At 41.3% G+C, this 27,242-nt stretch overlaps 1 pseudogene; it reads right to left on the minus strand.

The window, feature by feature from the left end:
* Positions 1 to 2,886: 2,886 nt before the first annotated feature.
* LOC127444330 (von Willebrand factor A domain-containing protein 7-like) lies at positions 2,887 to 27,242 on the minus strand (annotated as a pseudogene).

Consider the following 27,242-nt stretch of genomic DNA (forward strand, 5'->3'; position numbering starts at 1 on the left):
GCTGAACCCCCTCAGGCCTTCAGAATTTCCACAGAATCCCTCAACAGTGCAAATGAATGAGCAACTAAAGTTAGATTGTCAGATTCATCAGCCAATCAGATTGATTTATTTGTTCTTGGTGGGTGTGATCTTTAGGATATGTCCCTGTCGAGGCCTTCTAGCTGACCTTGAGTGATGCATTCATGCTTTAAGTGATGTACGTAATTTGAAAGCGAAGAGCACGAGATCATCATCACTGCCGCTATCGCCACTGAGAAAGAGATCCTTATGGATTTAAAAACACGAGATGTTCTGCATGACTGTGTGGTTGCTTAATTTATTAAACAGGAAAGGAGGACTGATTTTCACTTCAAGTAAATTGGTAAGTGGTTTTTGCATTGTTATAGCAACATCAGGAGTTTTCTAAGTGTAAATTAGGCTGCTTGAGCATTCAGTGTCGGATCAAGTTTTGAAAAGTAGTGCTGCATTCCATTCAACTCGGAAAGTCGGATTTTACAACTTCCTACTAGGAAAAGTGCAATGGAATGCATCTTGAAGGCAGAATTACAACTTGTAGGCTCGTGCAGAAATTCTCAACTCCGATTTCACCGAGATGCAGGGGCATGATGTCACACAAACATGTCAACACTCAGGGAGATATACAAAGTTAGTGCTAAACATTCACTTTATTAAGTAATATCGATAAATGAGTTTGTTTCCACCTTACATGATATTAAAGCTTGGTTAAAAACGCCTGCAGAAACAGGTGTAAAAAAACATTATAATCTCTTTTGATAATTGTACACCTGTAGCACAAATGCTAGCGCTGCAGCATTGTTTATCAGTTGGGTTGCTGGGAGACGTCTCTAATGAGAGTCAAAACCCTGCTAAGCTAACAGGAACATTGCAGTTTTGTTTCCTTAAACGTCATCTTCCGAATATCGGGGAATGGAATGCATTTATGGAGATATCAAGTAGTAATATCCCTTATCCAACTTGAATGGAACGCAGCATAACCGTGTACCCTGACAAAACAAAATTTATTGCAAGCAACATTTAAATCGCAAATATTATTAGATATATTTTTCCAGGTATTATAGACCTCCTTGGTAGATTCATATGAAAAATTATGATTTTTGACGGTCATTTCACAAAACAGTCATGCTGCAGTTATAATTAGGCTTGCTTGAGCATTAAGTGTCGTTTCAAGTTCTGGCTTTCGTGCGTGGACGTGTTTTTAAAATGTCAGTTGGTATTATTTGTTGACTGCCACGTAATTTATTATAGGCATAGCGTCTTATTAATTGTGAAACTGTGTTTTCTTAATGGCATGAATCACACTGTAGGCCTTGACTTAAAATGCACGGGTGGCTGAACCCTAAATTATGTATTAATAAGTCCCCTTTCTGTTGGTCAGAGTGGATTGTGAGGGGGGGTTACTACACTCGGTGACCTGTATGAGAGTGGAGTGTTGAGATCTTTTGAGAATTTGGTTCATCAATTTGGGATTCCCAGATCTCAGTTTTATAGGTATTTACAGCTGCGCCACCTGCTCTGTATTGTTTTTGGGAGTAGCACACACCCCCCTAAAGCAGCAGATACTTTGGGAGAGGTGATTACTGCTTTTGGAAAAGGTCATGAGGCATCAGTGTATTACTACCTGCTAATTCAGAGTTTGGGGGACGAAGCAATAAATTCTATCTAGAGATTATGGGAGAAAGATTTGAACTTGGTATTGGAGGAAGGAGTTTGAACTAGGATTCTAAAAAATGTAAAGTCTGCATCTAGAGATGCAAGGGTTCGCCTTATGCAATTTAAGATTTTACATAGATTTTATTGGACCCTTTCTAGATTATATAGGCTTGGTCTTAAAGACACACCCACCTGCTGGCGATGCCAATCAGAAGTTGGAGACACAACTCATGCCTTTTTGGGGTGTGTTAAGATTCAAGACTTTTGGTTGAGGGTTCAGAGTTATTTGTGTGACGGGCATGTCTTAACGTCAATATTAGGTCAGAAATAAAAAAAAAAAAAAGGAACAGCTTTCTTTAGAAACTCGTCAGTCAATCATTGTCTTGAGAAATGAAGGCTATACAATGCTTGAGATTTCATACAAAGGTGTACACTACAGTCTTCAAAGACAAAGGACAACTGGCTCTAACAAGGACAGAAAGAGATCTGGAAGGCCAGATGTAACTATTCTACCTGCTCAACACCAGTTTCATGTACAACAAGGTGCAGGCCTTATGGGAAGAATTGCTAAGAAAAAGCCACTTTTGAAACAGAAAAACAAAAAGAAAAGGTTAGAGTGGGCAAAGAAACACAGACATTGAACAACAGATAACTGGAAAAGAGTGTTATGGATCTTAAACCTATTGAGCATTTGTAGGATCAGCTAGACTGTAATGTGCACGAGAAGTGCCCGACAAGACAGCCACACCTATGGCAAGTGCTACAGGAAGCGTGGGGTGAAATGTCACCTGAGTATCTAAACAAACTGACAGATAGAATGCCAAGAATCTGCAAAGCTGTCATTGCTGCATGTGGAGGATTTTTTGATGAGAACTCTTTGAAGTAGTTAAAGAAGTTCTGAACATTCTTTCAAATTGTAATAGTAATTTTTCACGCTATTAATATCCTGATTATACATTGTGATCAGTTGAATACCACTTTGGTGAATAAAAGTACCAATTTCTTTCCATTAGACCAAAATCTGTACATTATTCCAAACTTTTGGCCACCAGTGTATATATATTCTTTTTATTATTATTTATAAAGGCACTTTTCCCAATATAATTAAAACCAGGACATAAATGTGAAGATGTTACCTGCTGTTTGTGAAAGTTAATCAACAATTCTTAGTTCACAATAATGTTATGTTAATTCAGTATGAATCTTCACTTACCTTTATACACATTTAAAGGAAACAAATAAACCCAAGAGAGAAATACAGATTGTGAAAGAAACAGAGTACCACCAACTGGCTTCAGCGCTTGCAGTGAGGCTCTTTACAGAAGTGAAACATGTACCAACATTTCCCACCCTGTCCACAGCTACCAGTTCTACCTCCTGAGAACAGCAGGAAGCATGGTAGGTAGCTACAGTCACATTTGTGCCATCCTCACTCAACACATTACTTGTGCTGAGGGAACCGTTGCCAAGGTTGATGTACACACTGGCGATGCCTGTACCGTTACCATCCGTCAAGTTGGCAGAAATTTCCCATGATGATCTGCTGCATTCCACAGGGCAGTCAGCTTTGATGCTGACTATCTGAAAGACAGGTCTTGAGAAATCTGTTACCTGCCAAAAAGGAGGAGGATACTTCTTTCAATGAGAATGTAGGTGTTAAAACTCAGAGAACCAAAAAAGGGGCTGTTTATACAGGAAATATTCTTGTGTCTTTATGCACTACCCTAACTATGCAGACATGCACTAGACTGACATTTTTGACCGTTGCAATATGTCTCAAAAATGCATCTCATGACTACTGCATTCTATTCTATTCCATTCCACAGTGCTGCATTTAGCTGTTTTTGAGCAAACAAACAACAAATAAAATGCATCCTGTGTACGGCACAAATACTGTTAACAAACTAATGACTGAGGCAGACTGATTATGATCTTGTTACTCTCTTCAACAGAGATCAGTTACAATACAAAGAAAATGCAATTTAGGAAAAGTTAAGGTAAATATTAATTATGTTAATCTATTTTTTTTTTTCCCAGCAGCTCTCAAAACAGATACCTTGGCCATGACGGTGAGCCGCAGTGTCACATAATTGGAGTCAGTTGACCCTGGAGCTTCAGCCTCAATTGTGAGTGTGGCATCTGTCCCTGACTCTGTGTTTGAGGGCGTGGTCAGTGTTACAGTTCCCTGAGTGGTGCCCCCTGTCTCCAGGCTCAGGGAGTTTGGGACAGACACCCTGAAACTGCGGTCAGTCCTGGCTCGGATAGTGTAACTTCCTCCAGAAGCATAATTGGCCAATGTAAAGTTGAGATTGAAAGGGATTCCAGGCTCCATAGTGCTATTTGATTTGGCCTAAGAAGGAACAGATATGGTCAATGCATTTTGTATGTCTCAATAAGTTTTTGGATATTCCATACTAGATATACTGTATACTATACCGTGATGGTAACTCTAGAGCCTCTCTGCTGGGTGGGTGACTGCCTCTGGAATCGGCTAGGCAAGGATCGAGATAAACTATTCAACAGCCCCTTTAGTTGGACCACAAATGCCCCCTCTGGGATTCTGTCAAAGTCAACCAGGAAATCTGTCCCACCCACTGACTTGATGATTCCATTAACAGCACCAGGTCCTGAAGCTTCGACAAAAAGCACTTCGGTCACTGTTACTGAGTCTCCTCCAGTCAGAGAGAGAAACAAAGTGGCATTTCTACCTGAACCACAAATAAAGAAAAAGTACCATATAATATTAAACCCTGTATTTTATTGCTTTATGGGTCATTCACATTGATGTTGGTTAGAAATTATAATAATTGAATTGAGCTGGCCCATGATATGCCTGTCTGGATGAAGAATGCTTTCTTCAGAATTTATAAACAGGGGCTCTAAGAGGTGAGCCCTCTCTATTTATGAAACTGTTGTGGTCAGTTGAGATTACTGATTTGTTATCAAACAAATGTATTCTGTAACTTTAAAACAGAAGTCATTTTTGTGTTCAGTTTTACATAAGTGTATATTGATGATCAAGATATATCATAGGAAGAAGATGGTGTTGTACCAGTGAAAGGGCGATTGTCTTTCGGTGTAAAGTCACCTCCCTCAGATCGCTCCACAAAGTTAAAGAGAAAGTCCACAGAACTCTGACCTGTATTCAAAATTAAAATATATTTAATGTTTGATTATAAAATGTTATTGATTTAAAAAAAAAAAAAAGAAAAAGAAAAAAAAAAACTAGATGAAAGGACCCATATTAACCAACTAGCTACTTAGACATAACAGTGAGTTAATGGCAGATAAAAACCTTACCAATGACTTTAAGGGTGTAGGAGCCTATAGAGTTCATGCTAATCCTCCATTCCCCTGTTTGGTTGTCAGAGTTGAGTTTTACTCTCCACAAATTCCCCACTGTCTGGATGCTACCAAGCAGGCCATCTGCCTCTGAATTTGACTGAGACACACCTGAAATTCAGGGGAAACACAGCTTTACTTTTGACAATATTTGTGGTGTCTACAATATGCTTATATCTTGAGTTTTTTTACTGCAGCAAATAAAATGCCCATATAAATGCCCATACCCTTGAGACATGTATTGTTTGTGACATTTTTGGTTACATTTTAAACTGTAATATGAGTGAAGGCCAAAGTATACTTCAGTTGTCCTTGTGCCTCTACATCTTGAGCGTGCCGTTCAGGATCCCCGCTCCCTACCCCCCCCACCCCCCCACCTCCCCCCCCCCCATATGAGCTGCCTGCTCAGCATTTAAAAGCTGATTAAAGTTAAGCAGAGGACATTCTAGGAATAATTCCTTAAACACATGTCTGATCATTCTGTTCAGAGATATTTTGCTAACCTGTGGGACTGTAGATGGTAAAAACTGGGGAGACCCCAGTCACATACACAGTCACATTGGACAGAGACTCATCCAACACAAAATAAATGTTTTCTGCCCTGCTTGAATTTCTCACCACCTGAAGAATGGTCACCTTCAAGAAACACAGCAATGTGTCATTATTCGTTTAATAAGAAATTCTACCAAGTTTGAGAAAATGTTGCAATTAGAATGGGGTACATACTCCTCAAATCATTCATTCCAAAATATAATCTAGGACTTCACAGATAGAGCATCAGTGACATTCTGCTAAATTCTGACATTCTCCATGACAAAAGAAAAATAATTTGAAGATGATGACAGAATTTTAATTTTTTGGTGAATGCCTTAATTGGCATTATTGGAACATACTAGGGCTGAGGTAGATGTATCTTTAATGACTGCAGTGGCCTGAGACAGTGTGGTCTTTGTGACCTCTATGGCTTGTCCACCAGAAACATGGGCCAACTCTCTGTACAACTGTATTTCAGACTGAAACCTTGCTCTTGGTGAAAAATGTTGAGAATCTGAGACACCCCTTCTTTTACGGAATGAGGAAGGGTTCGTCAGCAAGAAAGTGACCTGGTTAGTGGGAAGAGAGAGGGCAGAGAGTAGATAGAGAGAAATGGAGAAAGAAATACAATTTCAGACATTTTCAACATCACTTGAACAAATGAAGCTGTAATGACAAATAAGTGTTGTGCAAAAACTCACTGTTGACTTGGTGCTTTCTATCATGGCCTCAATTGTGCTTTTTAATTCTGAGTCCTTTGCTGAAGCATCAGTGAAAACAAAAATGTCAGAAGATGGAGGAGCTCCTGCCAATGCCAACTTGAGAAACATGAGACAAAAGAATTACATTTAAGATTAAATTTAATCATTTTTACTTCATCTGGCTTTATAGTGCTTTCAGTGCTCAACCTAGCTGAGATATGCTTAACAATTTCTTCCAAAGTTTGATGGATTGACATAAATTTAGGCATCTTATTAATTACATCTTACTAATTATATCAGTAATTTTCTCAATCTAAATTAAGGTTTACAACATTTTTCCAAATGATATAAATATACACACAGTCATGCACTCACCAGCAGTCCTGATAAGCACATCTCAGGAAGGTCTCCTCCACCAGATGCTGAAAGAGAATTTATTCTCTTTTTGAAAATATCTGCATTTTCAGTCCTCATCAGAGGTCCAAAATCTGTGGTCATAAGACACACACACACACACACACACACGTCACTACCAAGCTCTACAGGAAGAGGAATATCCACAGTTTACTTTTAACTTAGTTATATAAGGATTAAAAGCAATAGGTCTACCTGGATCATTAAATGGGACTAGAATATATTCAGAAGGTTCTTCTGGTGTTCCTTTCCTGCTATCTATTATACTGAAGGACATTCTCTTGGCCTCTGCAATGTCATCAGACATACTGCTTGTGGTGTCAATCACAAAAGCCAGCACTGAGGTCTGACTGAGGCCCATCAATCTGAAAAAGTAAGAAAGAAATCTCAAGTAAATTATATCCTTTATATTTAAATATAATTGTAACAAGCAATTCAGTAATAGCTTTAATATGTGATTAGGAATCATTTTAATATAATTTTAATTTAACCGGACAAAAGTTTAAAGGGTCATGAAACCCCAAAGCAAATTTTTTGAGATGTTAACAGTTATGTACACGTGGCACACAACTGAAAACAATGATAGCACTCATTATGTTTAATACTGAGTGAACGTGGTTCATTTTTTCTTTTCTTTTTTTTTCTCGAGCCATTTTATTCTTCCAGTTTAAAAATGAACATTGAAGCAATGTCACAAAATGTGAGGTAAATGCGTAAGTATAAGATGTGAGTAGTTAAAGAGTACATGTCTATATCGTTAGATTCTGACTGTTTCTCCACATTATTCATGAGAAGGAATGCTTCCATCCAATCACTGCGCTGTCTTATGCATGAGATCACATTGCAGCATAGATTTAAAAAACACTCATGGAGTAATTGTAACAGCGGTTCTGGTGCAAGTTCAACACCACTCGTGGAACAGATAGGAGAGCGGACTTCTGCACTAAACACCGTGGTGAGATCAAAATCACTCGTCAGAATGGACCGCAGTCCATAACCGGACCGGAGCGAGCATGTTTCTTTGCTGCTGTTCTGCTACTCTAGTGCTCCAAACATTGGTCACATTTGTTTTCATGTAATAAATACTGAGGCTACATTCAGGGGCGTAGCATCCATTATATTGGCATATACAGTACATGACAGAGGAAATACATATAAAAGATTTTCAACTGAAGCGTGAGTCTGGCGAAACCAAGGAGTTCTAGGGTGAAAGTTCTACCTGTCAATCAACCATCAGGTCAGAAAATGTGAAAACGCACATAGACTCATGCACAAGACTGCATGGAACTTCAGTGTACCTGATATCAACTTAAAGTGACACAGATGAGAAGCAACATATCACCTCAGTTAAAACAGGTACTCCACTATAATAACAGAGAATTCTGCTCTGAATGTCATGTTTGTACTAAAATTAAATGCAAGTATATGTGGCAGAAATGGTGAGCTGATTTTTTCAAGCTTCTGTACTCATACTTTTTTATTTTGCACTTTATTATCATGCAGTACACTGACGTACTGTAATGATTGATGTATGCAGTCATGAAATCAGAGACACTCCCCTCAAAATCTGAACAGAATTGGTCTAAAGAGATGCATATTATGATCAGGTGTAAATGAAGATGTGTTTGTAAATGGTGATGGCACCTGTCCGCTTGTGATCGGATCACCCTAAACGTATCTTCAATACCAGGTAATAAACAGGGGCTGGTCACACACACTGCGGTGAGAGAGATAGTGTGAAATCAAAACTGATTCACTGGGATTAAATGGTTTTCTTGTTTCTTTTTGATCTGTCAAAAGGATGGAAAGCATATGGAATTATCCATCAATGTTTCAAAAAATCTGTAAATGGCGGAGATTTTTTGCTTAACGCAACCACTGGCTCCAAACATGACATAGCACTGTTTAGATGCATGTATTTCATTGCGTTTTCTCCATACGTCTGATCAGGGACAGATTAGCATGACGGCTTGTTAAAAAAACAGTGATGAAAACCAAAAACTGAGTCACGTCAGCTCTATTTTTGGTATCCTTTACATCATGCGAAAGTTACTGGCATTTAAGCCTACAGAGTTTACTGGCTTAACATTGTTGTGACAATAAAGTTGAAATACAGGATAACTTTACACAGACATGGGATGCGTTTCCCAAAAGCATTGTAAACCTAAATAGATCGTAGAAACCATTGGCGCCAATTGTCTCTACGATCAATTTACTGTAAGCTTGTGACGCTTTGGGGAAACGCAGCCCAGGTTAATAAGCATAAACTCAAAGTAGTGCTGGTTTTGTTGGCATTGTCTGCTCTGAATGCTGTTCTCACTTCATTCTCAAAAACATTTGAACTAAATATTCAAATCTTTGATTTGCAAAGTGTTCTATCAACTATCATCTTCACTCTTCATATGTTCACACTGTTGTCCCATGATTGATTTACAGCAAAATGTTCCAAAATTTTTTTTTTTTTTTTTGGTCTACCCTCACACTTTGATGTTCAGCCATGTTCAACCCACCCCCACCCACTACTTTCACACCTTTATACAGCTTTTCACACTCATTTCATAAACCTTTTTCAAGTCTCAGGTGTGAACGACTGGTGCTGAACTAGGGGTGTTCCATGACACTTTTAACCGTTTTCAAAGACCAAAACATGTATGGTCTAAAAGAAAAGGTCCCATACCGAAGAAAGGCTTGGTTGCCTGTGGCCAGTCGGATGTCATCCAGTAGTTCCATGGTAGCGTTGATGGCCACGTCAGCAGCACGATTGTGAAGGAAGCCATGACTTGAGCTGATCTCATCCTTATTAATGCCTCCAGTCGGTTCGCTTGAACTAGTCCTGTCAAACAAGCCACCATGGCTACACTTGCCTGAGAAAAGAGTTTAATGTACCTTTTTTTTTTAAAACAAAAACAACCATTTGTCCGTGTATGGCTTTGTGGTCTGAATTCCAGCCATCAAGAGCTCTATAATGATGTACAGGGGTGTCATAACTGGATTAAAAAAGTTTACTGGCTGGCAATATCCTGAAAGGCTACCAGTGCTAATGCATGGCATGATAAACTTTCCTACCTGCAGGTTTTTTGGAGGAGAAGATGTTAAAATATCCTGAAGTTAATTTCTTCTGCAGCAATATTTCTGGCAGAATGTTGTCACCACAGTTTTCCCAATGCAGTTTCTGCATGTTTGTGTGTTGGGGCCTAGACATGCAGATATAATATAACTGTATGTGAGTTTATATATTATTCACAGTGTGGCAAAAATGGTTGCCTTTCATAGCTGATAACATAGCTGAAATTAAAAATTAATACAATAAACAAAGAATTTTTAACCTTTTTTTCCACTATACCTGCTAGGTTGTTGAGGGGAAGGTCAGGTCTGATCAGATTACTGAATGGTGCAGTGTTGGCCAGTTCCACCCAGTTACTGTGGCTATAAAAATCCTGTACACAAACATGTATTTGCTTTGTTGGTCTTAAAGTATCCAACAACACAGTGCATACTTGAAAAAAGCTTGGAATTCAGTCATAGGGTTTTAAATCTTTTGGTATAAATGATGACCAACAGTGGAAGCTCCAATGACACCACGTCTGTCCCTGAAGTGTTGGTGAAAAACCTCACTCTGTTATCAAAGAACCTGTGGTTAAATGAGAGTGGAGTGTTGAGATCTTTTGAAAATTTGGTTCAACATTTTAAGATTCCTAGATCTCAGTTCTTTAGGTATTTACAGCTGCGCCACCTGCTCTGTACTATTTTTGGGAGTAGCATACACCCCCCTAAAGTGGCAGATACTCTGGAAGTGGTGATTACTGCTTTTGGAAAAAGGTCATGAGGCATCGGTGTGTTACTCCCTGTTAGTTCAGAGTCTGGGGGATGGAGCTTCAACTTCTCTCAAGAGATTATGGGAGAAAGATTTAAATTTGGTACTGGAGGAGGGAGTGTGTGCTAGGATTCTAAAAAACATCAAGTCTACATCTAGAGATGCAAAGGTATGTCTGATGCATTTAAGATTTTGCATCGATTCTACTAAATATTTTATTTATGTTTTAATGTCTGTTTGTGTGTCTTTGTTAGTTGGCTTTTGACCACTGGATTGCTTGATTGTTTCGGGTGGGGGGTTAATGTTTGGGGAGAAAAGATATGATTTCTTGTGATTTGATTTTGTATATTCTGTTATGTCTGTTTGATTTGCTGCATGGAATCAATAAAAAACGTAATAAAAAAAAGAATACATAACTTTATTACATTTGTCATGTCGGGGCACTACTGTGGCAGTATCAAAAGCAAAAGGGGTACTGCTATGGTGGTATCCAGCATAGGCGGGAGCTGCTGCGGCAGTATGGAGCGTGGTCGGGCGCTTCGGCACAGTATCAAGTGGGGCACTGCTGCGGCAGTACCAAGTGGGGCACACATGGTTTTAACCATGAGCGAAAGAAATGCCAATGCAAAAGCTAACAGAATGCTAAATGCTAAAAGGCTCTTAAGATTACTGCACCACCACTGCATTCGAACGGGAGAGCTCACACTGCATTTTGGATGGGAGAGCCCACGTAGTGAATGACATGAAGTCTCACACTGCATTCGAAAGGGAGAGCCCACCCTGCGATTGAATGGAAGAGCCTGCATTATGTTTGCCATCTTTTGGCTCCTGGGTAGGTAATGGTGAAGTCTTGGAAAAAGACAGCAAGGAAAACCTGTGAACAATCCAGTGGAAGGAATTTATATGGGCTCTCGCAGTGACCTGCTGGAAGTAATATTGGTGAAACACCTGCAGATGTCGCAATCAGGCGTTTCTTTAGAAAAGACAAAATAGTTACATTTAGGTGAAACTTACACTAGGAAGACATTTCACAACCCTGTGAAATAAGAAATAATCTGTGAAAAGTTAAATCCATGGACACTGGAGAGTGGGCTGCACTTGCACCACCTCAGGCTGCTAATGCTTATTTGAGGGGAAAGCGTGCGGTTGGGGACATGAGTCTAGAGAGAAGAGAAAATAAATATTAGTGGCATTTAGAAACAATAATGTGATCAACAGCATTCAATCATCTAAGAATAAAGAGAGCTGCAGCTCTGCACCGCATTCAGAAATGCAGGAGAAATGGACTTAAAGCAATACATATGTGAATTCCAATCATCACTTGTGGCCATTCACTCCTTAGGAGTACTGTATGACCGCCATCTGCTGCACAATATATGTCTTGCATGGTTGATGCATCTGTATTGCAATAGTTTTGTGAGGAGGATATACTCCGCCCTACCCCCAGAAAATCAGAGAGAGAGAGAGAGAGAGAGACCGCTGAAGCACCGCTAAGTGGAACCACCTGTGCACTACAACAGGATTTAAACAATCAAGCGCGTGGTTATAAAATGTAGACAGTTAAGATGAAAGGACCTGTGCACGGCCATATGAAGCAGTAGCACTGGTATACGGCGAAGCAGTGGCCGGTTTTGTGGAGGCAGCCTCAATGCAATAGGATCTGTTTCGGCGAGTAATGATTAGAAAGGAAGAAAGACAGTGGCAGCCGCCATTTTCACGATGTATGCAAATAGTGAGCTGCTGCGGCAGCTTCTGTTGAATAAAATAATGATTGTGATAAAAAAGCTTATCTGATAAGGAGGACGAATGCTTCAAGAGGAGTAATAGGACATTGCATGGATCTGTCATGGGTGGGCAGGGCCAAATGCTGGAAACAGCTGAGACTGAAGAGAGGTAAACAGCTGCTTATATGCTCTGGCTGTTCATTGAAAGATTAGATGGCCTTGCTCCTCCCAAACTTACATTTAGGAACTTAATTAAAGCAGGCTCGAGTAACCCTGCTGCTTAAAAAAACTGTACTTAACCCAACACAAGTAGAACGCTACAGACCGGTCTCTCTCATCCCATTCATGGCAAAAACACTTGAAAGGGCATTTTTCAATCAGATATCTGCAGAACAAGCTGCTGGACAACAATCTGTCAGGCTTCAAAAGTGGACATTCCACAGAGACTGCCCTGCTGTCTGTTACTGAGTCACTGAGACAGGCAAGAGCTGGATCCAGATCATCCGTCCTGATTCTACTGGACCTTTCTGCAGCCTTTCACAGTCAACCATCAGATCCTAATGTCCACACTCTCTAGCCTGGGCATCACAGGAACTGTGCTTGACTGGTTTAAATCCTTTCTCTCAGGTAAGTCCTCCAAGATAACCTGGAGAGGTGAGGTGTCCAAGTCACATCAGCTACTTACTGGGGTACCTCAGTGCTCAGTGCTTGAGCACTTCTGTTTTCTATAAACACAACATCACTGGAACCCATCATTCAAGCACATGGGTTATCTTACCATTGCTACACAGATGACACACAGCTCTACTTGTCTTTCCAGCCCAACAACACTATGGTGACTGCTCAAATTTCTGCCTCTTTGAAGAGATCACGGCTTGGATGACGGAACACCACCTGCAACTTAACCAAGCGAAGACTGAGCTCCACATCTTTCCAGCCAACCCTGCTGTTGAACACAACATCACCGTGCAGCTGGGTTCCACTACAATAACGGCTTCCAAAACTGTCAGAAATCTAGGGGTAACCATTGATAACCAACTCAATTTCACAGACCATATCTCAAAGACAGCACAATCATGTAAATCTACACTCTACAATATCAGGAAAATAAGACCCTTCCTCTCTGAACATGCCACACAACTTCTTGTTCAGTCACGTTTCATAATATGACTGGACTACTGTAACGCTCTAATTGCAGGCCTCCCTGCATGCGCAATTAGGCCCCTGCAAATGATTCAGAATGCAGCAGCACATCTGGTCTTTAATGAACCAAAGAGAGCGCATGTTACACCACTCCTTGTCTCTCTTCACTGGCTGCTAGTTTATTCACATATCAAATACAAGACTCTGATGATGGCATACAGAACAGTCACTGGGTCTGCTCCAGCGTACCTAAAATCATTTCTGCAGAGCTACATTCCCACCAGAAGCCTGCGGTTGGCTAATGAGCGGCGCCTTGTACCAACACAAAGAGGCACCAAAACACTTTTCCAGACTTTCGGTTTCAATGTACCACATTGGTGGAATGACATTCCCAACTCCATCCGTGAAGCTGATCTTTTCCATGAGCACTTAACTATGCACTCATAAAAATAAAATTATATATATTCTTGTTGCACTCTAATCTGTCTTGGATACTACTATTCTGATGCTAGTGAAACTTTGTAATGCAGCAATTTTCATACCACTTCTCCTTTAAGATGAATAGCTTATGATGTATTATTCCTCTTTTGTAAGTCGCTTTGGATAAAAGCATCTGCCAAATAAACACATTTAAATTTAAGAGATGCAATCCCCCAATCAGATTTGTAAATATTCTGCCATTGTCATGCTTCTTTGCGCAATCTGGCAAACATAAGGGTGCTCTCTCTCTCTCAACTGCGAAAATGTGCAGGTGTTCCCTGTCTGTCACTCGATGTTGTGTCGATGTAGTGACACTAGGGGTTTGCTCTTGAGAGCCCCAGTCACTTTTGCTTTATTCAGAAAAGGCCAATGAAAATTGGCGAGTGGAATTTGCATGCCACTCTCCGCCCCTGACATACGGGTATAAAAGGAGATGCCGTGCACCACTCATTCAGACTTGTTCTTCGGAGCCAAGCACATGTGTGTGTGTTCGTCCCATCACTTTATCTTCTGCTGCTGGAATTTACGGCACATATCAGCGGTCACCCTCACACAATCGAGTGTTGTACTTCCCATGGGCACTTCGGCAGCTGAGTCCACAGGTGTTAAAAGAGTATATTCCAAAAGCGTACATTTTCTCTAAAAGAGCAACATCTTTTTAAAGATGTCCTTTTGCCTTTGTGCTACCGGGTGCGGCCGTTATCTCTCCCCACTGCATGGCCATGAGATCTGTCTCGAGTGCTTGGGTTGCCAGCACGCTGAGGCAGCTTTCGTGGAGGGGTCATGTTCTCACTGCGAGAACATTCCCATGAGAACATTGCGGTCGTGGCTCTTTTTCTTCTTTGTGAAGCAGAGAGCCACCGCGGCTGCTTCCCGACCCAGTCTGTCCTGGGTTGAAACTCAGGAGGCTGCGTCAGCGAGCACTGCAGGCTTTCTGGATGTGGATATGGGAGTGTTCCCACCGACTCAATCCCCGCCGTCCTCCCAGCCCCCAGCATGCTCATTCTGCCCAGTAGAGTTCACGAGCGAGGTAGGCGGTCTGCCATACTGGCCCAACCGTACCTGGTTTTCAGACCTGATGCTCCTGGCAGTAGTCCCTCCCTGGTGCATTCCCCTGAGGCAGAACCTTCTCACTCAGGGGCAGGGAACGCTCCAGCACCCACAGCCAGACCTCTGGAATCTCCACGTCTGGCTCCTGGAGGGGACACGGAGGACCTAGCAGGCCTTCCGCCAGCAGTGATAGACATGATCACTCAGGCCAGAGCCCCCTCCATGAGGCGGCTGTACGCTCTGAAGTGGCATCTCTTTGCAAATTTGTGTTCTTCCCATGGGGAAGATCCATGGAGGTGTGCAGTCGGGTCTGTGTTGTCCTTTCTACAGGAGGGAGTGGAGAGATGGCTGTCTCCCTCTACAATATATGCTCAGAGCAGCTCTTTGTCTGCTTTGGAGGGCAGCAGAAGGGGAAAGCTGTCTCCAAACAGAGGCTGTCCCATTGGATTGTGGATGCCATTTCTCTGGCTTACCAATCACAGGAACTGCCGTGCCCCTTGGGAGTCCGGGCGCACTCCACCAGAGGTGTTGCATCCACCTTGGCACTGGCGAGGGGCGCCTCTCTAGCAGACATATGCAGAACAGCAGGTTGGGCTACACCCAATACATTTGTGAGGTTCTACAACCTGCTCATAGAACCGGTTTTGACCCGAAAGTTACGGGGTAACAACAGGTAGGCCGGGCGGCTGGTCAGGTGTATCACTTGCATTGCGCCTATCCCCTTTTGAGGTGATAATGTGTGCTATCTTGTCCACAACATTTCCCCATAACTGGTGAACACTGGACGCCTCTTTAATTCCTTAAGCACTATTCGGTGGCGAACTCGGCGGAGGAGTAACGCCGCCAGGCCCAGTACTCGTGGTATGCCCCTTTTCAGGTGAGCCCGTGTACTTGGGCTCAGTGCTCCATATGTGGTGATTCCCCCCTTGGTAATACCGTATGATGCGTTTCCACTGTTCGGTTTCCCCTCAGGTGAACCCTGTGTTTCCCCTCGTCAGAGCTCTGCTCTGCCTCGGCCACTGTTGCTGTGTACCCTCTCCATAGATAGGGTCCTTCCCAGTGGCATCATTCCATATGTGAACTTCCCCATCGGTAATTCCATGTGAAGTATTCTCCACATGTTAACCTCCCTCCCGTAGGATGTGGTCTCCGTAGTGCTCTCCCTCCTGGACAGGGAAGAGCACTTCCCCAGCGCTATTCTAGCAGGTGCTTGGCAGGAAATTGCTTAATACAAAAATCAGGAAAGGCCACCGCCTGTAGCTTCCTCGGGTAAGTGCCTCCTCCCACTCCTATTGGGACCCGGGAGACGCCTTACCTAACTCATTGGAAGGTCACAACGTGGTCGAGCACTCGCTGAAAGGCACGCAGCAGCCTGCCCGTGTCCGCTCCTCCATACCTCGCGACACAGTTCAGCGCCTGCGGCATTTCATATAGGAACCCCTAGTGTCACTACATCAACACAACGTCGAGTGAGTGACAGACAGGGAACGTCTTGGTTACGGATGTAACTTCTGTTCCCTGATGGAGGGAACGAGACGTTATGTCCCTCCTGCCACGGCACTGAACCGACCACTGACATGGCCGGGACTCTCTCTCGGCTCCTTAGCACAACTCTGAATGAGTGGTGCACACCATCTCCTTTTATACCCGTGTGTCAGGAGAGGAAAGAGTGGCATGCAAATTCCACTCGCCAATTTTCATTGGCTTTTCTGAATAAAGCAAAGGTGATTGGGGCTCTCAAGAGCGAACCCCTAGTGTCACTACATCGACACAACGTCTCGTTCACTCCATCAGGGAACAGAGGTTACATCAGTAACCAAGACATTTTATGTTGGAGTTTAGCGATGGCCGATGGGTTATTGTCTCCTTCTCAGTGTTCACATAAAACATACCACTGAAAGTAATGCAAGTTTTCATCAGTTTTGTGAACCTTCAAAAATGGCCAAGAGAACATTCAATGGAAAACATTTGACCTTCTTTAAAAATAACAGAAAGGAAGGTAAGATATCACTATGACTAGTGTTTTAGGACATTTCCAGGGACTTAAAAATAATATTATTCCCAACCCAGTCTGCGAACATGTACATGTTTTTAACTTCATAGACAGTTCGTAGACAGGCAACAGAAGGACACGGGAAATGTGGGTTTGAAACGCAAGGTAAGACTTTAATTTCAATAAACTCAAAATCAAAATAAACTCTACAGCTTAACACTTAGGCACAGCACTTTTCAGTCTGTCAGTCTGGAACTCTCTCTGCCTGGTCTCTGGCGTGGTTGCTATTTATCGCTCTCCCCACTGCTTACTGCAACTAGAAACCGGTGTTAGACATTATCAGACTAAGGTGTGTGCACCCTTACCGCTTTCTCTCTCTCCGGATGGACGCTCGACCACGCCCCCGCTGCCACAGTCCTTAACATGCTTTTGTCCTTAACACATACCTTCTTACACCACTGTTTAAGCATCATGCATAGAAAGAATTGTGTGTGACTGTGCAAGCGAGAGAGGGAGAATCTTTTGTATGATCTTAACATGGATTCTGTTCACAAAATTCAACATAAAATACAACAGTGAGTAACGTGCATATAACCACGTATACAGTGACAGCTTTGTCTTTTCTATAATGCATATAATAAACAAAAAAATAGAAGTGATTGGAATATATAGACAAACCATATATTGCCATAATAATCTATTTATTTATTTAGTACATGTTCCATCAGTCAAAACAGTATTTTATGCTTACGAAGGTTATAACGATAGTATTGAAATGGAATGGTATGCGGAAATTCCTGTCATGTGGCCTGTGAGGTATGCATGAAGTAATAGATTTGTCTTCTAATATCGATATTTGACAAAACAAATATAACAGCGGCCACCTCGTTCTGGATGTACTTTATAATTTTTGAGGCCCCAAGCAACTGACCAACCCGGGGCCCCATTTCAAAACATTTTGCTTAAAAGAATTAAATAAAATTGATTTTAAATCATAAGTTTAAATCCATTCTATCAGCCATTTCAGCCAAGTACATTCAACATGTTTAATGAAATAAAAATCTAATTAAAGATAATTAATTAATGTTTTCCAGTTTTTCCATAATATAATGATAAAAAAGCAATATTTACCTACATATATATATTTTTTAAAAAACACCTTTTTTTTTTATTTTTTATGAACAGGGTGTGCAAAACCTACTACTTCACTCAGTAACATTTTGGAAATCAGTTATTTATTATTATTACTATAACCCAAAAATTATTTATTGTTGTCCAGTTTTTCATTATAATATGATACAGTATTATTGTTATTACTTTGAGGATTTGTTGTATACAGTAGTAAGATAGGCCTATTTCTGTCTTCTTTCACCTGGAGCTTATATTCTGAGGCTTGTTCACCATGTTGTAAAAGGCTTTATTTTATGTAAGCATCATAGGCAACAATCCTAACAGTATTGTAATAATAACCATACAAGGCACGGTGGCCCCTCAGCACACTATAGCAAAAGGGGGAATATAACATTGCCGTTTATCAAGGGCTGAATCTTTGCTTGGTGCATAACAATCTGGAATAATGTTAAACATTGTCACCTCTTTGCAGCCTGAACTTATTCAGAACGATTAATCTGTGTGACACCTGCGTTAAAAACAATGTAGATGCAGTGCAAAGGATGAAACAGAACACAGGTGTCTTGACGTGCGTTTTTGAGACCTTAAGTTCTTTTTAACTTGACTCAGTGTCTAAAAATGTGCCGGTACTGTGACACACTGAAGAAACAGCAAGACGCGGTGCAGAAGTCAATGACATTCGCCCAGTGTATGTTTACACAGGAAAAGAAAACAATGGAAAAACAGAGCAGACGCACACATAAACACTTTCGGTGTGAACGGCCCCTAACTCATCCGTTCGCGCGAATCTGTGAATGAGAGCGCATAGGCGAAACAAGTTCGGAAGACCTGTTTTTTTCATAAATTACAAACCGGAACAAGTCCTACTTGAAAAACTGTCACGAACACGGCAGACTTCTAACGTTAACTGCTCTAAGAACGCTGACAATAGCATATTCACAAGTGTACGTCACCCCTCAAGCAGTTATTGCGGAGCTTTCCTACCAGTGTGCACGTAAGGTGTGCCTCATCTAGATTTGGATACTTGATTATTCTAGTTAATTCTCTACTTTAACATTGCACTCGTACATTTAGATTCCTGTTAGTCTACGCACCGGCCGGGATATACGTGATCATTCCACAAATTGGCCACTTTTGGGTCATTATCCAGAGGTAATTGTCAAATACTATTCAGACAAGTTGCTCCCTGCACACTTGTATCTGAATAATAGTTTTGTTTAGTCCCCTTAGATCTACATACACGTAATTAAAATAACACTACTCTCAGCCCAAGCAGTGACTAATACTATCTGGATAGGCCAACCAACGCTACTATATCCAGATAATACTTTCAATCATTCTCCATAGTTTCCTATGTACCCTTGGCTGGAATAATGTTAACAGTAATCAGTGGTAATGACTATCACTATTTAGGTGAGTTGACCAACATTTTGTTGTTCTAAATAATTTTATTTAGTCCCTGCAGTCTAGGTACACTTAGTTAATGCTGAATAGTTAGCCAGAATGCTAAGGTCTCAAAAGACATGTCTGATGCTGTATCAACGCTGAGCCATTAGTTTGTACTAACACTGATCACAGACCTTAACATAATCTACTAAAGGCAAGAATTTCAGAATAAGTAAGAATAGAATCAAGTTTAACAATTTATTAGTCAGGTAAATATGTATCAAGCCAATTACATAAATAATCAATTCAGAAATAATCAATACAAAACATCTAATGCTCAAAGATTAATCTGAAGAGTAACATTTGCATACCTGACTTCAGCAAAGTACGTAGTTTGAAACTACTGGGATTTCTGGCTACAGAAAATTCCAATGAACAATGTGTTAAATTTCCTTAAATACCCAGACCACAACCAAATGGAATGACAATAAGAATTTGGGGATGAATATGTTTGTAAGTCCTGGGGTCACACCTTATCTACATAAAGGAGGTAGGCACGCCCCCAGAATTGGTCATAATTCCTCTAAATTATCAAACTGTGTTATCATGTATTTTAAAGTTAAGGTAATGAGATCTTTGTACCAGTCACACTTTTTCTATGATATGTAACATGAATAGCCAGACATATAATTAGACATTTGTTACCTACAAGATTTAAATGTGTTTTAAGGTCATTTTGATCTGAGAGGGACATTGTACTTGCCAATGAGGCAATTCTTGCTCAGTACTCGGTATCTTTGCGAGAAAGTTTCTATGCTGATTTTCTCAGAGATCATACATTTGCTCTTTTCCTCCCTGGGGAGATCTGTCCCTTGAATGCAAACACCTTGGCACCCCACCTTACAGGGGGGTTCCAGGAACAGGGTTAAGAACCACTGCACTATTGTATGGGTATGTGCCTCATTATAATGGTTTACTTTTCATAACTGTGAAATGTAACAATACCGATCATGAGGCCACCTGCAATCTTTGTGTGACTAGGCCCAACTAGACTAACACCAAGAAGGATGCTTGGCCATGGGTGGGCTACAGCATCCACACCCAATGATGTATACAAAGGGCATTAAGCATTTACCTGTGAGGTGAAGAGATCTATGGATACATGTCTGTATCTCTGCCCTATCTGATTCACAACCTGTGGATGAGTCTCCACTTGCCATAAATAGGGTTTCATCTGGATAACAGATCTGCCCCCCTGTTAAAAACCCCTGGAACATTAGTCACCCAAAGGGACAAGAGCCCTGTGTTGCACCACATGATCATCTTTCTGGCCAATCAATGCAGTTGCAGAGAGTGTGCAAAGGGATGCATCTGTTGTCAGGGTAACCCTCAATGACACCACCCTGACCACCGACCAGAGCTTTGAATGAATTTTCCACTGAACGAGTGCTCTGACTCATGCAGGAGTTATTTCCATCGTCCGGCAGAGATGCCAGCGAGGGCACAGAAGCAAACACGCAACCCAGCGCTGAAAATCCCTCATTATGTATTACCTCAAATGTTTTTCCTATATAGCGAAGCAATCAGACCAGCAGGCGCAGACAAAGTCTGAACGAGACCACTCTCCCCGTCTGAAATTGGGCCAGACACTGTGTGAATGATGTAATTCTCCCCTCTGACAGTGTGACTCGATAAGAGAGGGAATTTATGCTGAGACTCAAAAACCCTTCGTGATGTAAGGGTTCTAATCTTTTTTTTTTGTTTCATTTTGATTCTGAATCCCAGACTGCTGAGATGATTTAACACCATGGCTGAGTTTTTTATCGCTTGCTATCTTGACGAAGAGCATATTAGGTAATTGTCTATGTTAGAAAATATCTGTATACATTGTTTCTCAACGAGGACAGAGCTGCTTCCACACATTTGCTGGAAACCTATAGGGCTAAAGACAAAACGAATTGCATTGTTTGAAATTCGAAGGCTGTGCAAACCTGAAGAATTTCCAGTATGACGGGTAAAAGTCTATGTGAAAGTATACGTCTGACAGATCGATCATCACGAACCAATCGTTTGGGCAAATCACTCAACAGAGCATTTTGTGTCAACATTCTGAATGAATACTTTTCAGGTGCTTGTTTAACACACATAGATCCAGGATCGGGCAAAGTGATGTGCCCTCCTGTTTTGGAATTACAAAATAACAGGAGTAAAAGCCCTGTCGGCTTTGCTCCTCCAGCACCACTCTGATCGCTGTTTGTTTAGCAGAGTTCTGACCTCATCCTCCAGAAACAAACACACAATTGAACTTGGTTGGTTTCATGCCAAACATAAATCTGTACCCCTGTAAAACCATGCAGAGTACCCACAGTTAAACATGCATGCGTGCCAGTTGTCAATGTGAGCAGAAAATTAGCCCCTTGAACTCTTCCATCCGGATGGCATCGCATAATGATGACGTCACCAGAATAGCTGAAAGGGTATCCTCTCCCACTAGTGAAGCGGGAGCTCCCCCCAGTGGTGAAACCAATGGGATGCCTCTTGTTAGATTTGATATAATGCTCTTGGCCTGGCTATGATAATGATATTTTATTAAAGATAATTTTTTCATTTTTTGTTTTGAATTTGGAGAGTATATCGCCCTCAGCCCATGGCCTGGTTGTGATAATACACTCTTTATTTTCAAGTCTGCTGAACAGAAATGTATTAGAAAACCTTGTGTAAGTGCTTGGTGACACTATAGAACAAACCCATGTGTTTCCTCATTTCTCTGCACTTGAGGAAGATTTACAGAGTGGACCCCTGGAAAACAAGGAACAGCCAGGTACTTTGAATCTTGAGCAATGTGGCTGAATTGTACCTCCACCCTCCCTCTCTTTGCGGGAGGGGAGATGGAGCAGAGGGAACACCTGTGTGTTAGGTGGCGTGTTTATTCTTCCCTGGGGTGGGGCGGACGGTTCCTAGCTGCCGCAGCTGCAAACGAATGCTTTCCCCATGGTCCAGAGTTAGCAGCTTTTGGCTGCTGGTTTACCTGTTGTCCCCCGGGTACCAGTCTTTGTCCTCTATTCCCCACCGGCCTCGCTCTCGCTGCCATCGCGGCTTCCGCAAAGCCCAGGTGAGCTGACTGAAGAGGTTGTGGCACTTGTCTATGTGGTAAATAGAATTTGAAAGGCTTGTTCTCTAGTTTCCTGAGGGTGCTGGTTTCCCTCATTTTCTCAAGGGCTGGCCCAAAAATTAAAGGTCATTCACCATGCAAATCTCATCCCAGAGAACCAGGTTCATTAAACCCGAGTCCAACTGCCTCCCCATTTCCTCCAGAATTGCTGGACCAGCAAGCCCCAGCTCTCCCATTCCATGAATCTCTAGTTTTGAGTAGCCCTTGCCAGGGAGCTTGCTCTTAAAGGGGTTCGACCTATAATGGCGCATCTCCTTCATGCATGCATGGACCTCAGGTAGGAGTTGTCTGGCGGGGGGCTGCACAGGCTGCATATTTTTCCTATCATAAAGGTCCCTCTCTGCCCTTTCGGGTATTGGGATAGCAGAGATCATAGCTCCACATGACGATGGACAAGGGCAGGATGCAGCCTCCTTATCTTTCGACTCATCCCCTTTAGTGGGGGCGATAGCTGTCAGCAGCATTAAGGTCCAAAAGACTCGACGCAACACATTAGCCTTTTGGTGTGGGAGGCTCGCCTTGATGCATAATGCCTCGAGAAAAGAACAGTTTAGCGAAATCAGCAAAAAAAATTCTTGAATAAATAAAACAGCTTTTATAAGGTTACTGACAGGACTGGAGTCTTCATTTTAATGTGAGTGGTCATGATTTCCAACATATATTGCAAAATTACAATTAATGTCTTTAGGAGTTAAACTTTTTAATGAGGACTGAGTGCACCTTTAAACTTGCTAACAAAACCTAGTTTTAGAATGAAATTTCAGCAGTCAGTATTTTGGATTGTAAATGTATTGTGAATGTAATTGATTATCATGATGTAGGGCTTTACTGGTTGTTCAGATCAGTGTTACTATCAGAAGTAATTAATAATTATTTCTTTAGTTATTAATTAATATTTAAATTAATTAATTGAATCTAACTCATTAAAACCTCATATGGGGCTCCAGTAAATGTAGTGCGCTATGTTTAGGAGCGGGTTTTGTTATTAGCAATTATTAATAATTATCAAAGATAATCATTAATTATTAAAATCAATAGAACATTGATTTGAATCAATGTTAGCTTTTTTTAATCCTTTAAATCAACAATTATCAAAGATAATCGTCAATTGTTAACATTGATGAAACATTAATTAAAATTAACACTAGCTTTCTGATCCCTCAAATTCAACAATTATCAAAGATAATTATAAAAAAAAATCAATAGAATATTAATTAGGATTAATTTCGCCGGGGCACCACCCTGGAATCAGGGACTAATAACCAGATAGTATAACAGTCTCAATATTAGATTGTTTTCTTAGGAAAATCGACATCCAAAGAATATCGATTTTCGGGAAAAAAAAACAATGAATGAAGGCTTGAATCCGAGCGTTGACATCCCGTCAGCATGTGACACAGGTGTATGCAAAACAAACCAAAACACCTCTCTTTGAAATATAACAAAGTTTAATATTTTAATATTGCAGTAATATCAATTAATAATTAATACAATGGAGTCAATAAACTTCTGACTTACAACTACAAACTAAACAGTGATATGATTAGATATGGAAATCAAAATAATCCTATAACACATGAGGGTGTGTGTGTGAGAGCGAGTGTGTGTGTGTGTGTGTGTGTGTGTGTGTGTGTGTGTGTGTGTGTGTGTGTGTGTGTGTGTGTGTGTGTAAGGAGGGACCTGCACAAAATGGCGGACGTGACTCTCGTGGAGAGTATGTCACGCGAGACTTCCGGCCAGAGAATATGGCCGCAAATGTGGGTGGAGAGAAACCAGTCGATGGCGTCTACCAGTTTACCGCGTGTATCCGCTTGTACGATAGCTTAGGGACAAAGCTGAGCTTTGTCACGAAGCTATCTACTAGCCAAAAATGTGTGCAAGAATGTTTGTGAGGGGTCACGTGTGTGTGTGGTTAGTACGAGAGAGAGAGAGAATAAAGTGACGGCCCCAAAGCCGATTTCGCGATCGTGGGAGAGAAAGCAGCTGTTACTTTATCACTCAGAGACGCGGTGGACGGCTCGTAAACCATCCCGCGGTCTTTGATTCTTTAATGGATAAACTCAGTGTGCCGGTCTCACCCGTGATGGTGGAAATGCACAACAGTCCAATGTGGTTGGACTACAACAAAGCAGATCTCATTCGTGATAATTAATACCTTGAGTATTAGCCGCAATGAGCGGACTCGGTGGTCTGTAAACTGTACAAGCAATAACCTTGATACACAAGAATAATACACTATAATATTCTATCTCTGCCCAGACGTAAACCTCTTACTTGAATCGCATGAGGACACATGTAGAATGTGTGTTCATCCGTCCTTTAACTCCGACTCAGTTCCTCGAGGCTCAGGTGATGACAGGAGGCTGTTTCCTCGCTCTGTCAGCGGGCGGTACGGCTGCTGATTCTCGGCGGATTGACGGAGAAATCAGCGACGTCGACTTGATTGAAGATGGAAGAGAAATCTTTTATCTCTTCATTTCTGCAGGCAAACTGATGAAGATGCGGATTGCTCAGCGGTCTCCTTAAGATCTGTTAAAGTGTTCGGTAATCTCAACTCGTCCAGCGAGATGGAGATTGTATGGCCACAGTTTCAAGTCGGACGTTACTTCCTTGTGCCACGAGGCTACACCTGAGAGCAGCGATGAGCTGCGTCTACGCACGGTGAGCAAAGTTGCTGGAAGCAAATCCCGGAAGCATTTCAGAAGTATTTCTACTCCTGATGATGTCATGGTTGAGGTGCGTTCTGTCGTGTGCCTCATCCAATAGGAGTTGAGAGTTCAATCCTTTAGTGAGCAAGGCTTCATGGGATTTGTAGTCTGTTTTGGACTCCCTTTTTTGATTTTGGCGCAGTTTTTATCAGTAAGATTTATGACTTTGTATGTGGGCCTGAGTTAGGTTTTACGACTGTGTTAGGCCTGCCTTTGTCTTATATCTGAATACATGTGGCCCAACAATGAAATCTGGGAAAAATGAGCAGGGTGTTTTCCAGAGTCTGTGCCATTGTGAGACTTTGTGATAATTGACCACAAGTGAATTGTGAAGTTAATTCATGTTTTTGCTAATATCTCAGGAATATTATGGGCTAGATAATAATATTGTCATTGAGTGTGAGGAATGGTAGAGCTAACTATTTTTTTTTTTTTTTAATAAATAAATAAATAAATAAGGGAAAGGTAAATAAGCACCTCATAAAATTATACTCGTGCAGATTTACAATAATATGCGATTTTGTTAAAAAAATAAAAAAACAAACCTGCATTTTCAAACTTAAAGGAATTAGTTAACTTGTGAAAAAAAGAAGCTGACCCATATATTTTATCCTACTGTATTCATTCATAATGTACCTGTAAAGTATGACATACTGCCCCCAGTCTGATACGAGCATAGATGTAGCTCCCTTTCTGCATACTGGCTTTCACTGCAGCCACGCCCCGAGTGATGAGGTCCCGCCCCTCTCTGAAAGCCTCATTATCTATGTGATGCTGTGCACTCAGTATGAACAGTAAATCCACAGCTGCATTGCTTAGATAAATCTGAGCAATAGCTGAATGAAAACTGAATGCAGAGAGAACAGAAGATGAAGCAGGTGATTTTGAGCAGGCTCTCTTGACAGCAGATGCAGTCAGTCTATTGTCGATCTGGAGGTGAGATGAGGGAAGTGAAGAAAAGTTTGGCACCACAAACCTTTACAAAATGTTGTGTTTTTAATTCTGTATAATTTACTCACCCTCATGTTATTCCAAAACTGTATGACTTTCTTATTTTTGTGGAAAACAAAAGGAGTTATCTAGCAGAATATCTAAGCTGCTCTTTTCCATACAATGAAAGTGAATAGTGACCACAGCTGTCCCTGTCCTCATTCCAACATGATAACATAGGAAGTTGGCATGTTGCTTCAGACAGTTCCGGTACATTAGGCTCAGCCACATTATGCTAACTCACCGACAAGTGCCATCTCCTATCAGACATGTTTGCATTGGCTCCAGCATGTTTACCTTCCCCTGTAGTGTGACCGAAAGTACATTGCATCAGTAGCATGAAAGACCCCGGTTCAGATCCTGCATAGAAATGGAGGTTGCATTTTTCACTCTAGCATTACATTTTTACTCCACTGATGGTAAGGTTTAAGTTTGGGTTGAGGGGTACAGTTTATAAAATATGCATTCCTCTTCACTGTATTACAGCTTATACAGCTGAAAACAACTCGCTTTTGGCACCCCTCTGTGGACATTTCACCTGGAAAATGGAGCTTACACGTCCCCATACACCCAACATTCTGCTAAATATCTCCTTCTGTGTTCCACAGACAAAAATAAAATCAAGTTTGGAATGACATCAGGGTAAATTATCACAGAATTTTTGGGGAACTATCACTTTAATATTCAAAACTGACTTAGTGGTAAGACAAAAGAAATTCATGCTATTCAATCCTGGTCATAATTAAAAATAATAAAAATAATAATAAAAAGAAATTCTGGTTTACTCCTCTTACAGCTAGTGTGAAGACTTGCCCCTTGGCAGTGGCTATGTCATGACACACTTCTGCAGTTTTGTAGAGTATGGCCATCTGAGTGATTTTTCGGTGGGTGATGGATTTGGAAATTAGTGGTTTAAATGCTGCTGCCTGGGGGGGTTGCAAAAGGATTCTCCAAAGGAAAAATACAGCCACTACAACCAGTGAAACCAT

This window comes from Myxocyprinus asiaticus, chromosome 7 (genome assembly GCF_019703515.2).
Source record: "Myxocyprinus asiaticus isolate MX2 ecotype Aquarium Trade chromosome 7, UBuf_Myxa_2, whole genome shotgun sequence".
NCBI lineage: Eukaryota > Metazoa > Chordata > Actinopteri > Cypriniformes > Catostomidae > Myxocyprinus > Myxocyprinus asiaticus.